Consider the following 12,264-nt stretch of genomic DNA (forward strand, 5'->3'; position numbering starts at 1 on the left):
TCTGTTTATCCAAAAGGAAGTAAAAAGGGAGAGCTAGAAAGATAGCATTGCATCACATTACATGGCAATGCAATGCACAGTTGCTGAAGTTGAACCAAAATGAGCTTGTAATCTGGCTTCTGCAACTTTGAACATGAAAAATCCAATGAGGAGAAGAAAAGCAAAGCCAAAGAGTCCATCCCAAAATCCGACAAACAAGCAAAATGAACAAAAAACATTGAATTCAATTCTTTCTGATTTTAGAAACTGCATTAAAGAAGGGGTGCACCGGTCCTGGAGATACTGCAATACCAGGTCAATGCGTGGAGTGGACAGAGCAAGCTCTTTTTCCATCTCCCTGTTCTAAAAATCCATTTAATATATGGTCCCCAGATAGGGGACGTATCAGATATTAAACTGATAAGAACAGATACTACACTTGATCTTAGCCAAAAGGCCGAGAAGCGATAACCAGAATTGGTTTCAAACTACGGAGCCACCCAAGGATCCTGAAAAGTCCATTTGTGGAGATGAGCTCCTGGACTCCCGTTAAGAAGACATGTTGTCAACCTCTAGATCCCTTACATGCCTGCACTTTTCGGCTTGCTGCTGCTGCAATCCACGCGTTTTAGATCTGCATAACTCCACCTCTTTAAACACAGCACCTTCACCCCCTGCTGTTCCCACCCGCCTCAACACCGTTGGAAGGGAGGAGAACCAATTAAGGCGGGGGGTGGGGTGGAACGAGCAGCTGTCTACCCTTAGCAGGAGGGCTCCTGATTACATACCTCTCCTGCTGCTGCTGCTGCTGGCTGTCCAGCAGCAGACTGAAGGTGGCTGCTGCTGTGCACAGGTATATAAAGGCTCAGAGCCTATTATGACACGCGCAGCCAGCGTTCCATTGCCACATTCCATCTACTGCAGGCAGGATACCTGGCTGGCTGAATGTCGCTGAGAAGCTCACAGAGACCGCCATAAGCAACAGTTTAACAGAATGCCACAGACTAATCAACCAAACTTTTTGGGTTGGGTTCTCTTTTATAGTCTGCAGGCATTAAATGAAAGAAGTCAGTGTTCCAGCAGAAGGAGACAACGTTTAAGAAAAGGCATTGTAGCAAACCAAAAAAGAAATTTTAAGCGCAGCAGAGTAACCAGCGCACATACCTGTTAGCTCAGGTGAGTTTAAAAGGCTGCTGTTGATAACAAGGGCATTTGCTAAATAGATGGTGTGTGTGCAACAATATACTGAAAGGTCAATTATATTGTGCAGCTTATCTCACCACCTGTAGTTATTTAGGTGAAAGCTCCAAAATGCTTGCCTAATATGTCTGTTTATCCAAAAGGAAGTAAAAAGGGAGAGCTAGAAAGATAGCATTGCATCACATTACATGGCAATGCAATGCACAGTTGCTGAAGTTGAACCAAAATGAGCTTGTAATCTGGCTTCTGCAACTTTGAACATGAAAAATCCAATGAGGAGAAGAAAAGCAAAGCCAAAGAGTCCATCCCAAAATCTGACAAACAAGCAAAATGAACAAAAAACATTGAATTCAATTCTTTCTGATTTTAGAAACTGCATTAAAGAAGGGGTGCACCGGTCCTGGAGATACTGCAATACCAGGTCAATGCGTGGAGTGGACAGAGCAAGCTCTTTTTCCATCTCCCTGTTCTAAAAATCCATTTAATATATGGTCCCCAGATAGGGGACGTATCAGATATTAAACTGATAAGAACAGATACTACACTTGATCTTAGCCAAAAGGCCGAGAAGCGATAACCAGAATTGGTTTCAAACTACGGAGCCACCCAAGGATCCTGAAAAGTCCATTTGTGGAGATGAGCTCCTGGACTCCCGTTAAGAAGACATGTTGTCAACCTCTAGATCCCTTACATGCCTGCACTTTTCGGCTTGCTGCTGCTGCAATCCACGCGTTTTAGATCTGCATAACTCCACCTCTTTAAACACAGCACCTTCACCCCCTGCTGTTCCCACCCGCCTCAACACCGTTGGAAGGGAGGAGAACCAATTAAGGCGGGGGGTGGGGTGGAACGAGCAGCTGTCTACCCTTAGCAGGAGGGCTCCTGATTACATACCTCTCCTGCTGCTGCTGCTGCTGGCTGTCCAGCAGCAGACTGAAGGTGGCTGCTGCTGTGCACAGGTATATAAAGGCTCAGAGCCTATTATGACACGCGCAGCCAGCGTTCCATTGCCACATTCTATCTGCTGCAGGCAGGATACCTGGCTGGCTGAATGTCGCTGAGAAGCTCACAGAGACCGCCATAAGCAACAGTTTAACAGAATGCCACAGACTAATCAACCAAACTTTTTGGGTTGGGTTCTCTTTTATAGTCTGCAGGCATTAAATGAAAGAAGTCAGTGTTCCAGCAGAAGGAGACAACGTTTCAGAAAAGGCATTGTAGCAAACCAAAAAAGAAATTTTAAGCGCAGCAGAGTAACCAGCGCACATACCTGTTAGCTCAGGTGAGTTTAAAAGGCTGCTGTTGATAACAAGGGCATTTGCTAAATAGATGGTGTGTGTGCAACAATATACTGAAAGGTCAATTATATTGTGCAGCTTATCTCACCACCTGTAGTTATTTAGGTGAAAGCTCCAAAATGCTTGCCTAATATGTCTGTTTATCCAAAAGGAAGTAAAAAGGGAGAGCTAGAAAGATAGCATTGCATCACATTACATGGCAATGCAATGCACAGTTGCTGAAGTTGAACCAAAATGAGCTTGTAATCTGGCTTCTGCAACTTTGAACATGAAAAATCCAATGAGGAGAAGAAAAGCAAAGCCAAAGAGTCCATCCCAAAATCCGACAAACAAGCAAAATGAACAAAAAACATTGAATTCAATTCTTTCTGATTTTAGAAACTGCATTAAAGAAGGGGTGCACCGGTCCTGGAGATACTGCAATACCAGGTCAATGCGTGGAGTGGACAGAGCAAGCTCTTTTTCCATCTCCCTGTTCTAAAAATCCATTTAATATATGGTCCCCAGATAGGGGACGTATCAGATATTAAACTGATAAGAACAGATACTACACTTGATCTTAGCCAAAAGGCCGAGAAGCGATAACCAGAATTGGTTTCAAACTACGGAGCCACCCAAGGATCCTGAAAAGTCCATTTGTGGAGATGAGCTCCTGGACTCCCGTTAAGAAGACATGTTGTCAACCTCTAGATCCCTTACATGCCTGCACTTTTCGGCTTGCTGCTGCTGCAATCCACGCGTTTTAGATCTGCATAACTCCACCTCTTTAAACACAGCACCTTCACCCCCTGCTGTTCCCACCCGCCTCAACACCGTTGGAAGGGAGGAGAACCAATTAAGGCGGGGGGTGGGGTGGAACGAGCAGCTGTCTACCCTTAGCAGGAGGGCTCCTGATTACATACCTCTCCTGCTGCTGCTGCTGCTGGCTGTCCAGCAGCAGACTGAAGGTGGCTGCTGCTGTGCACAGGTATATAAAGGCTCAGAGCCTATTATGACACGCGCAGCCAGCGTTCCATTGCCACATTCCATCTACTGCAGGCAGGATACCTGGCTGGCTGAATGTCGCTGAGAAGCTCACAGAGACCGCCATAAGCAACAGTTTAACAGAATGCCACAGACTAATCAACCAAACTTTTTGGGTTGGGTTCTCTTTTATAGTCTGCAGGCATTAAATGAAAGAAGTCAGTGTTCCAGCAGAAGGAGACAACGTTTCAGAAAAGGCATTGTAGCAAACCAAAAAAGAAATTTTAAGCGCAGCAGAGTAACCAGCGCACATACCTGTTAGCTCAGGTGAGTTTAAAAGGCTGCTGTTGATAACAAGGGCATTTGCTAAATAGATGGTGTGTGTGCAACAATATACTGAAAGGTCAATTATATTGTGCAGCTTATCTCACCACCTGTAGTTATTTAGGTGAAAGCTCCAAAATGCTTGCCTAATATGTCTGTTTATCCAAAAGGAAGTAAAAAGGGAGAGCTAGAAAGATAGCATTGCATCACATTACATGGCAATGCAATGCACAGTTGCTGAAGTTGAACCAAAATGAGCTTGTAATCTGGCTTCTGCAACTTTGAACATGAAAAATCCAATGAGGAGAAGAAAAGCAAAGCCAAAGAGTCCATCCCAAAATCCGACAAACAAGCAAAATGAACAAAAAACATTGAATTCAATTCTTTCTGATTTTAGAAACTGCATTAAAGAAGGGGTGCACCGGTCCTGGAGATACTGCAATACCAGGTCAATGCGTGGAGTGGACAGAGCAAGCTCTTTTTCCATCTCCCTGTTCTAAAAATCCATTTAATATATGGTCCCCAGATAGGGGACGTATCAGATATTAAACTGATAAGAACAGATACTACACTTGATCTTAGCCAAAAGGCCGAGAAGCGATAACCAGAATTGGTTTCAAACTACGGAGCCACCCAAGGATCCTGAAAAGTCCATTTGTGGAGATGAGCTCCTGGACTCCCGTTAAGAAGACATGTTGTCAACCTCTAGATCCCTTACATGCCTGCACTTTTCGGCTTGCTGCTGCTGCAATCCACGCGTTTTAGATCTGCATAACTCCACCTCTTTAAACACAGCACCTTCACCCCCTGCTGTTCCCACCCGCCTCAACACCGTTGGAAGGGAGGAGAACCAATTAAGGCGGGGGGTGGGGTGGAACGAGCAGCTGTCTACCCTTAGCAGGAGGGCTCCTGATTACATACCTCTCCTGCTGCTGCTGCTGCTGGCTGTCCAGCAGCAGACTGAAGGTGGCTGCTGCTGTGCACAGGTATATAAAGGCTCAGAGCCTATTATGACACGCGCAGCCAGCGTTCCATTGCCACATTCCATCTACTGCAGGCAGGATACCTGGCTGGCTGAATGTCGCTGAGAAGCTCACAGAGACCGCCATAAGCAACAGTTTAACAGAATGCCACAGACTAATCAACCAAACTTTTTGGGTTGGGTTCTCTTTTATAGTCTGCAGGCATTAAATGAAAGAAGTCAGTGTTCCAGCAGAAGGAGACAACGTTTCAGAAAAGGCATTGTAGCAAACCAAAAAAGAAATTTTAAGCGCAGCAGAGTAACCAGCGCACATACCTGTTAGCTCAGGTGAGTTTAAAAGGCTGCTGTTGATAACAAGGGCATTTGCTAAATAGATGGTGTGTGTGCAACAATATACTGAAAGGTCAATTATATTGTGCAGCTTATCTCACCACCTGTAGTTATTTAGGTGAAAGCTCCAAAATGCTTGCCTAATATGTCTGTTTATCCAAAAGGAAGTAAAAAGGGAGAGCTAGAAAGATAGCATTGCATCACATTACATGGCAATGCAATGCACAGTTGCTGAAGTTGAACCAAAATGAGCTTGTAATCTGGCTTCTGCAACTTTGAACATGAAAAATCCAATGAGGAGAAGAAAAGCAAAGCCAAAGAGTCCATCCCAAAATCCGACAAACAAGCAAAATGAACAAAAAACATTGAATTCAATTCTTTCTGATTTTAGAAACTGCATTAAAGAAGGGGTGCACCGGTCCTGGAGATACTGCAATACCAGGTCAATGCGTGGAGTGGACAGAGCAAGCTCTTTTTCCATCTCCCTGTTCTAAAAATCCATTTAATATATGGTCCCCAGATAGGGGACGTATCAGATATTAAACTGATAAGAACAGATACTACACTTGATCTTAGCCAAAAGGCCGAGAAGCGATAACCAGAATTGGTTTCAAACTACGGAGCCACCCAAGGATCCTGAAAAGTCCATTTGTGGAGATGAGCTCCTGGACTCCCGTTAAGAAGACATGTTGTCAACCTCTAGATCCCTTACATGCCTGCACTTTTCGGCTTGCTGCTGCTGCAATCCACGCGTTTTAGATCTGCATAACTCCACCTCTTTAAACACAGCACCTTCACCCCCTGCTGTTCCCACCCGCCTCAACACCGTTGGAAGGGAGGAGAACCAATTAAGGCGGGGGGTGGGGTGGAACGAGCAGCTGTCTACCCTTAGCAGGAGGGCTCCTGATTACATACCTCTCCTGCTGCTGCTGGCTGTCCAGCAGCAGACTGAAGGTGGCTGCTGCTGTGCACAGGTATATAAAGGCTCAGAGCCTATTATGACACGCGCAGCCAGCGTTCCATTGCCACATTCCATCTACTGCAGGCAGGATACCTGGCTGGCTGAATGTCGCTGAGAAGCTCACAGAGACCGCCATAAGCAACAGTTTAACAGAATGCCACAGACTAATCAACCAAACTTTTTGGGTTGGGTTCTCTTTTATAGTCTGCAGGCATTAAATGAAAGAAGTCAGTGTTCCAGCAGAAGGAGACAACGTTTCAGAAAAGGCATTGTAGCAAACCAAAAAAGAAATTTTAAGCGCAGCAGAGTAACCAGCGCACATACCTGTTAGCTCAGGTGAGTTTAAAAGGCTGCTGTTGATAACAAGGGCATTTGCTAAATAGATGGTGTGTGTGCAACAATATACTGAAAGGTCAATTATATTGTGCAGCTTATCTCACCACCTGTAGTTATTTAGGTGAAAGCTCCAAAATGCTTGCCTAATATGTCTGTTTATCCAAAAGGAAGTAAAAAGGGAGAGCTAGAAAGATAGCATTGCATCACATTACATGGCAATGCAATGCACAGTTGCTGAAGTTGAACCAAAATGAGCTTGTAATCTGGCTTCTGCAACTTTGAACATGAAAAATCCAATGAGGAGAAGAAAAGCAAAGCCAAAGAGTCCATCCCAAAATCCGACAAACAAGCAAAATGAACAAAAAACATTGAATTCAATTCTTTCTGATTTTAGAAACTGCATTAAAGAAGGGGTGCACCGGTCCTGGAGATACTGCAATACCAGGTCAATGCGTGGAGTGGACAGAGCAAGCTCTTTCTCCATCTCCCTGTTCTAAAAATCCATTTAATATATGGTCCCCAGATAGGGGACGTATCAGATATTAAACTGATAAGAACAGATACTACACTTGATCTTAGCCAAAAGGCCGAGAAGCGATAACCAGAATTGGTTTCAAACTACGGAGCCACCCAAGGATCCTGAAAAGTCCATTTGTGGAGATGAGCTCCTGGACTCCCGTTAAGAAGACATGTTGTCAACCTCTAGATCCCTTACATGCCTGCACTTTTCGGCTTGCTGCTGCTGCAATCCACGCGTTTTAGATCTGCATAACTCCACCTCTTTAAACACAGCACCTTCACCCCCTGCTGTTCCCACCCGCCTCAACACCGTTGGAAGGGAGGAGAACCAATTAAGGCGGGGGGTGGGGTGGAACGAGCAGCTGTCTACCCTTAGCAGGAGGGCTCCTGATTACATACCTCTCCTGCTGCTGCTGGCTGTCCAGCAGCAGACTGAAGGTGCCTGCTGCTGTGCACAGGTATATAAAGGCTCAGAGCCTATTATGACACGCGCAGCCAGCGTTCCATTGCCACATTCCATCTACTGCAGGCAGGATACCTGGCTGGCTGAATGTCGCTGAGAAGCTCACAGAGACCGCCATAAGCAACAGTTTAACAGAATGCCACAGACTAATCAACCAAACTTTTTGGGTTGGGTTCTCTTTTATAGTCTGCAGGCATTAAATGAAAGAAGTCAGTGTTCCAGCAGAAGGAGACAACGTTTCAGAAAAGGCATTGTAGCAAACCAAAAAAGAAATTTTAAGCGCAGCAGAGTAACCAGCGCACATACCTGTTAGCTCAGGTGAGTTTAAAAGGCTGCTGTTGATAACAAGGGCATTTGCTAAATAGATGGTGTGTGTGCAACAATATACTGAAAGGTCAATTATATTGTGCAGCTTATCTCACCACCTGTAGTTATTTAGGTGAAAGCTCCAAAATGCTTGCCTAATATGTCTGTTTATCCAAAAGGAAGTAAAAAGGGAGAGCTAGAAAGATAGCATTGCATCACATTACATGGCAATGCAATGCACAGTTGCTGAAGTTGAACCAAAATGAGCTTGTAATCTGGCTTCTGCAACTTTGAACATGAAAAATCCAATGAGGAGAAGAAAAACAAAGCCAAAGAGTCCATCCCAAAATCCGACAAACAAGCAAAATGAACAAAAAACATTGAATTCAATTCTTTCTGATTTTAGAAACTGCATTAAAGAAGGGGTGCACCGGTCCTGGAGATACTGCAATACCAGGTCAATGCGTGGAGTGGACAGAGCAAGCTCTTTTTCCATCTCCCTGTTCTAAAAATCCATTTAATATATGGTCCCCAGATAGGGGACGTATCAGATATTAAACTGATAAGAACAGATACTACACTTGATCTTAGCCAAAAGGCCGAGAAGCGATAACCAGAATTGGTTTCAAACTACGGAGCCACCCAAGGATCCTGAAAAGTCCATTTGTGGAGATGAGCTCCTGGACTCCCGTTAAGAAGACATGTTGTCAACCTCTAGATCCCTTACATGCCTGCACTTTTCGGCTTGCTGCTGCTGCAATCCACGCGTTTTAGATCTGCATAACTCCACCTCTTTAAACACAGCACCTTCACCCCCTGCTGTTCCCACCCGCCTCAACACCGTTGGAAGGGAGGAGAACCAATTAAGGCGGGGGGTGGGTTGGAACGAGCAGCTGTCTACCCTTAGCAGGAGGGCTCCTGATTACATACCTCTCCTGCTGCTGCTGCTGCTGGCTGTCCAGCAGCAGACTGAAGGTGCCTGCTGCTGTGCACAGGTATATAAAGGCTCAGAGCCTATTATGACACGCGCAGCCAGCGTTCCATTGCCACATTCCATCTACTGCAGGCAGGATACCTGGCTGGCTGAATGTCGCTGAGAAGCTCACAGAGACCGCCATAAGCAACAGTTTAACAGAATGCCACAGACTAATCAACCAAACTTTTTGGGTTGGGTTCTCTTTTATAGTCTGCAGGCATTAAATGAAAGAAGTCAGTGTTCCAGCAGAAGGAGACAACGTTTCAGAAAAGGCATTGTAGCAAACCAAAAAAGAAATTTTAAGCGCAGCAGAGTAACCAGCGCACATACCTGTTAGCTCAGGTGAGTTTAAAAGGCTGCTGTTGATAACAAGGGCATTTGCTAAATAGATGGTGTGTGTGCAACAATATACTGAAAGGTCAATTATATTGTGCAGCTTATCTCACCACCTGTAGTTATTTAGGTGAAAGCTCCAAAATGCTTGCCTAATATGTCTGTTTATCCAAAAGGAAGTAAAAAGGGAGAGCTAGAAAGATAGCATTGCATCACATTACATGGCAATGCAATGCACAGTTGCTGAAGTTGAACCAAAATGAGCTTGTAATCTGGCTTCTGCAACTTTGAACATGAAAAATCCAATGAGGAGAAGAAAAGCAAAGCCAAAGAGTCCATCCCAAAATCCGACAAACAAGCAAAATGAACAAAAAACATTGAATTCAATTCTTTCTGATTTTAGAAACTGCATTAAAGAAGGGGTGCACCGGTCCTGGAGATACTGCAATACCAGGTCAATGCGTGGAGTGGACAGAGCAAGCTCTTTTTCCATCTCCCTGTTCTAAAAATCCATTTAATATATGGTCCCCAGATAGGGGACGTATCAGATATTAAACTGATAAGAACAGATACTACACTTGATCTTAGCCAAAAGGCCGAGAAGCGATAACCAGAATTGGTTTCAAACTACGGAGCCACCCAAGGATCCTGAAAAGTCCATTTGTGGAGATGAGCTCCTGGACTCCCGTTAAGAAGACATGTTGTCAACCTCTAGATCCCTTACATGCCTGCACTTTTCGGCTTGCTGCTGCTGCAATCCACGCGTTTTAGATCTGCATAACTCCACCTCTTTAAACACAGCACCTTCACCCCCTGCTGTTCCCACCCGCCTCAACACCGTTGGAAGGGAGGAGAACCAATTAAGGCGGGGGGTGGGGTGGAACGAGCAGCTGTCTACCCTTAGCAGGAGGGCTCCTGATTACATACCTCTCCTGCTGCTGCTGCTGCTGGCTGTCCAGCAGCAGACTGAAGGTGGCTGCTGCTGTGCACAGGTATATAAAGGCTCAGAGCCTATTATGACACGCGCAGCCAGCGTTCCATTGCCACATTCCATCTACTGCAGGCAGGATACCTGACTGGCTGAATGTCGCTGAGAAGCTCACAGAGACCGCCATAAGCAACAGTTTAACAGAATGCCACAGACTAATCAACCAAACTTTTTGGGTTGGGTTCTCTTTTATAGTCTGCAGGCATTAAATGAAAGAAGTCAGTGTTCCAGCAGAAGGAGACAACGTTTCAGAAAAGGCATTGTAGCAAACCAAAAAAGAAATTTTAAGCGCAGCAGAGTAACCAGCGCACATACCTGTTAGCTCAGGTGAGTTTAAAAGGCTGCTGTTGATAACAAGGGCATTTGCTAAATAGATGGTGTGTGTGCAACAATATACTGAAAGGTCAATTATATTGTGCAGCTTATCTCACCACCTGTAGTTATTTAGGTGAAAGCTCCAAAATGCTTGCCTAATATGTCTGTTTATCCAAAAGGAAGTAAAAAGGGAGAGCTAGAAAGATAGCATTGCATCACATTACATGGCAATGCAATGCACAGTTGCTGAAGTTGAACCAAAATGAGCTTGTAATCTGGCTTCTGCAACTTTGAACATGAAAAATCCAATGAGGAGAAGAAAAGCAAAGCCAAAGAGTCCATCCCAAAATCCGACAAACAAGCAAAATGAACAAAAAACATTGAATTCAATTCTTTCTGATTTTAGAAACTGCATTAAAGAAGGGGTGCACCGGTCCTGGAGATACTGCAATACCAGGTCAATGCGTGGAGTGGACAGAGCAAGCTCTTTTTCCATCTCCCTGTTCTAAAAATCCATTTAATATATGGTCCCCAGATAGGGGACGTATCAGATATTAAACTGATAAGAACAGATTTTTTTAATTGAATGCGTCAGAAGACGCGACATAAATTAAATTCCATTTGCATGGATAACCAAAAAAATGTCGCCTACGCCTTCATCATCCGAATTCAACTTTTTGTTTTTTTTAAGAAAATTTAATGATAATTAATAAATAAAACATAACATAACATATCCTTACATCAACAACAAAAAACTTCCAACAAAAACATCAACTCAACATTTTTCTTCTTCCACGTTTCTTCTTCCTCCATGACATGTCCAACAATTTCCAGTCAAAACCTTGCAGCAAAATCTTTTCATCTTCTTCAGCTTCAGCACTGGTATCAACACAATCCTGCATTACTTTCTCTTTTCCCTTATCATCCACCTTCCTTTTTTCCTTAACGTCTTTACTTCTAGGTACTCTCTCCAGTCTGCAAAACATAGAGTCCCCAACTCCTGAGAATTCCTGCTTCTCTCCCACAAACTCCTTCTTATTTTCAACTACTTGTATATCTTTGTCTTCTTTCTCTTTACAATCTTCAAACGATTCTTCAAATATCTTTTTCCCTTTCTCCTCTTTTTTCCCACCTTCCTCATAACAAAATCCAGGTTTCCCATTATCAATTCTTCTTTTACCATTTTCCACATAACTGAATCCACATTTACCATTTATAACAATCCTTCCTAAACTTAGTTCATTTTGTCCATTTTCCCAAACTAGGAAACTTCTCTTCCCATTCCAGACTCCCACTTTATTTAAGTAGTCCTTCTGGAATTTTACCAAAATACTCCATGGCTTCAAAAACTCCATCACTTCCTCCATCTCTACAAAGGGGTCATCCATACAGATAACCACCTTTTTCGGCCTTCCAGCAAAAAGAGCATTAACTCCAATTTCTTTTCCTTCCCAATTCTTGAGAAGACAAATACACTTTTCTTCAGACTTCAGTGTTACGTCAAATACCTTTTTAAACTTGATTTCTTGCATACAAAAAATGTCCTCTTCAATGATCGTCCCATACTTGAACAGAATATCCAAGATCTGATTCTCCTCCAACGAAAAATCCTCTAACTCCGTCTTCACATAGAACCGTAAACAGTTCCTCTTCCTCGTCAACTCCATCTTCTTCCTCCAAAAGAACTGCCCCCCACAGCTATGTGTGGTGACACGATGATCGCCTCTCGTTGCCCAGGGACTAATCCGACTCCCCAATAGCAGCAGGAGGGTGAAGCCCTGCCGTTAGACAAAGCGATCCCCCCAGGCCAAGGAGCCGGGTACCCTGGGCACCTCCTAGCCAAGGCCAAGGCAGCAACTGGTAGATCACTGCACCTGATCTTAGCCAAAAGGCCGAGAAGCGATAACCAGAATTGGTTTCAAACTACGGAGCCACCCAAGGATCCTGAAAAGTCCATTTGTGGAGATGAGCTCCTGGACTCCCATTAAGAA

The 12,264-nt window shown here is 44.1% G+C and overlaps 9 non-coding genes across 9 annotated transcripts; all 9 read right to left on the minus strand.

Annotated features, from left to right (window-relative positions):
• Positions 1 to 257: 257 nt before the first annotated feature.
• LOC141219006 (U2 spliceosomal RNA) lies at positions 258 to 448 on the minus strand. Its single transcript, XR_012287634.1, has one exon. It is a non-coding gene; the product is annotated as a U2 spliceosomal RNA (small nuclear RNA).
• A 1,115-nt stretch (positions 449 to 1,563) lies between these two features.
• On the minus strand, positions 1,564 to 1,754 carry LOC141219018 (U2 spliceosomal RNA). The gene has a single exon (XR_012287645.1). It is a non-coding gene; the product is annotated as a U2 spliceosomal RNA (small nuclear RNA).
• Positions 1,755 to 2,869: 1,115 nt separating this feature from the next.
• Positions 2,870 to 3,060, minus strand: LOC141219030 (U2 spliceosomal RNA). Its single transcript, XR_012287656.1, has one exon. It is a non-coding gene; the product is annotated as a U2 spliceosomal RNA (small nuclear RNA).
• Positions 3,061 to 4,175: 1,115 nt separating this feature from the next.
• Positions 4,176 to 4,366, minus strand: LOC141219041 (U2 spliceosomal RNA). The gene has a single exon (XR_012287669.1). It is a non-coding gene; the product is annotated as a U2 spliceosomal RNA (small nuclear RNA).
• Positions 4,367 to 5,481: 1,115 nt separating this feature from the next.
• LOC141219053 (U2 spliceosomal RNA) lies at positions 5,482 to 5,672 on the minus strand. The gene has a single exon (XR_012287681.1). It is a non-coding gene; the product is annotated as a U2 spliceosomal RNA (small nuclear RNA).
• A 1,109-nt stretch (positions 5,673 to 6,781) lies between these two features.
• Positions 6,782 to 6,972, minus strand: LOC141219142 (U2 spliceosomal RNA). The gene has a single exon (XR_012287772.1). It is a non-coding gene; the product is annotated as a U2 spliceosomal RNA (small nuclear RNA).
• Positions 6,973 to 8,081: 1,109 nt separating this feature from the next.
• Positions 8,082 to 8,272, minus strand: LOC141219064 (U2 spliceosomal RNA). The gene has a single exon (XR_012287695.1). It is a non-coding gene; the product is annotated as a U2 spliceosomal RNA (small nuclear RNA).
• Positions 8,273 to 9,387: 1,115 nt separating this feature from the next.
• On the minus strand, positions 9,388 to 9,578 carry LOC141219076 (U2 spliceosomal RNA). The gene has a single exon (XR_012287707.1). It is a non-coding gene; the product is annotated as a U2 spliceosomal RNA (small nuclear RNA).
• A 1,115-nt stretch (positions 9,579 to 10,693) lies between these two features.
• LOC141219180 (U2 spliceosomal RNA) lies at positions 10,694 to 10,880 on the minus strand. The gene has a single exon (XR_012287809.1). It is a non-coding gene; the product is annotated as a U2 spliceosomal RNA (small nuclear RNA).
• Between the last annotated feature and the right edge of the window lie 1,384 nt (positions 10,881 to 12,264).

The sequence above is a fragment of the Phyllobates terribilis genome, unplaced genomic scaffold, assembly GCF_046119375.1.
Source record: "Phyllobates terribilis strain yellow unplaced genomic scaffold, ASM4611937v1 Scaffold_255__1_contigs__length_2797608, whole genome shotgun sequence".
NCBI classification, from domain to species: domain Eukaryota; kingdom Metazoa; phylum Chordata; class Amphibia; order Anura; family Dendrobatidae; genus Phyllobates; species Phyllobates terribilis.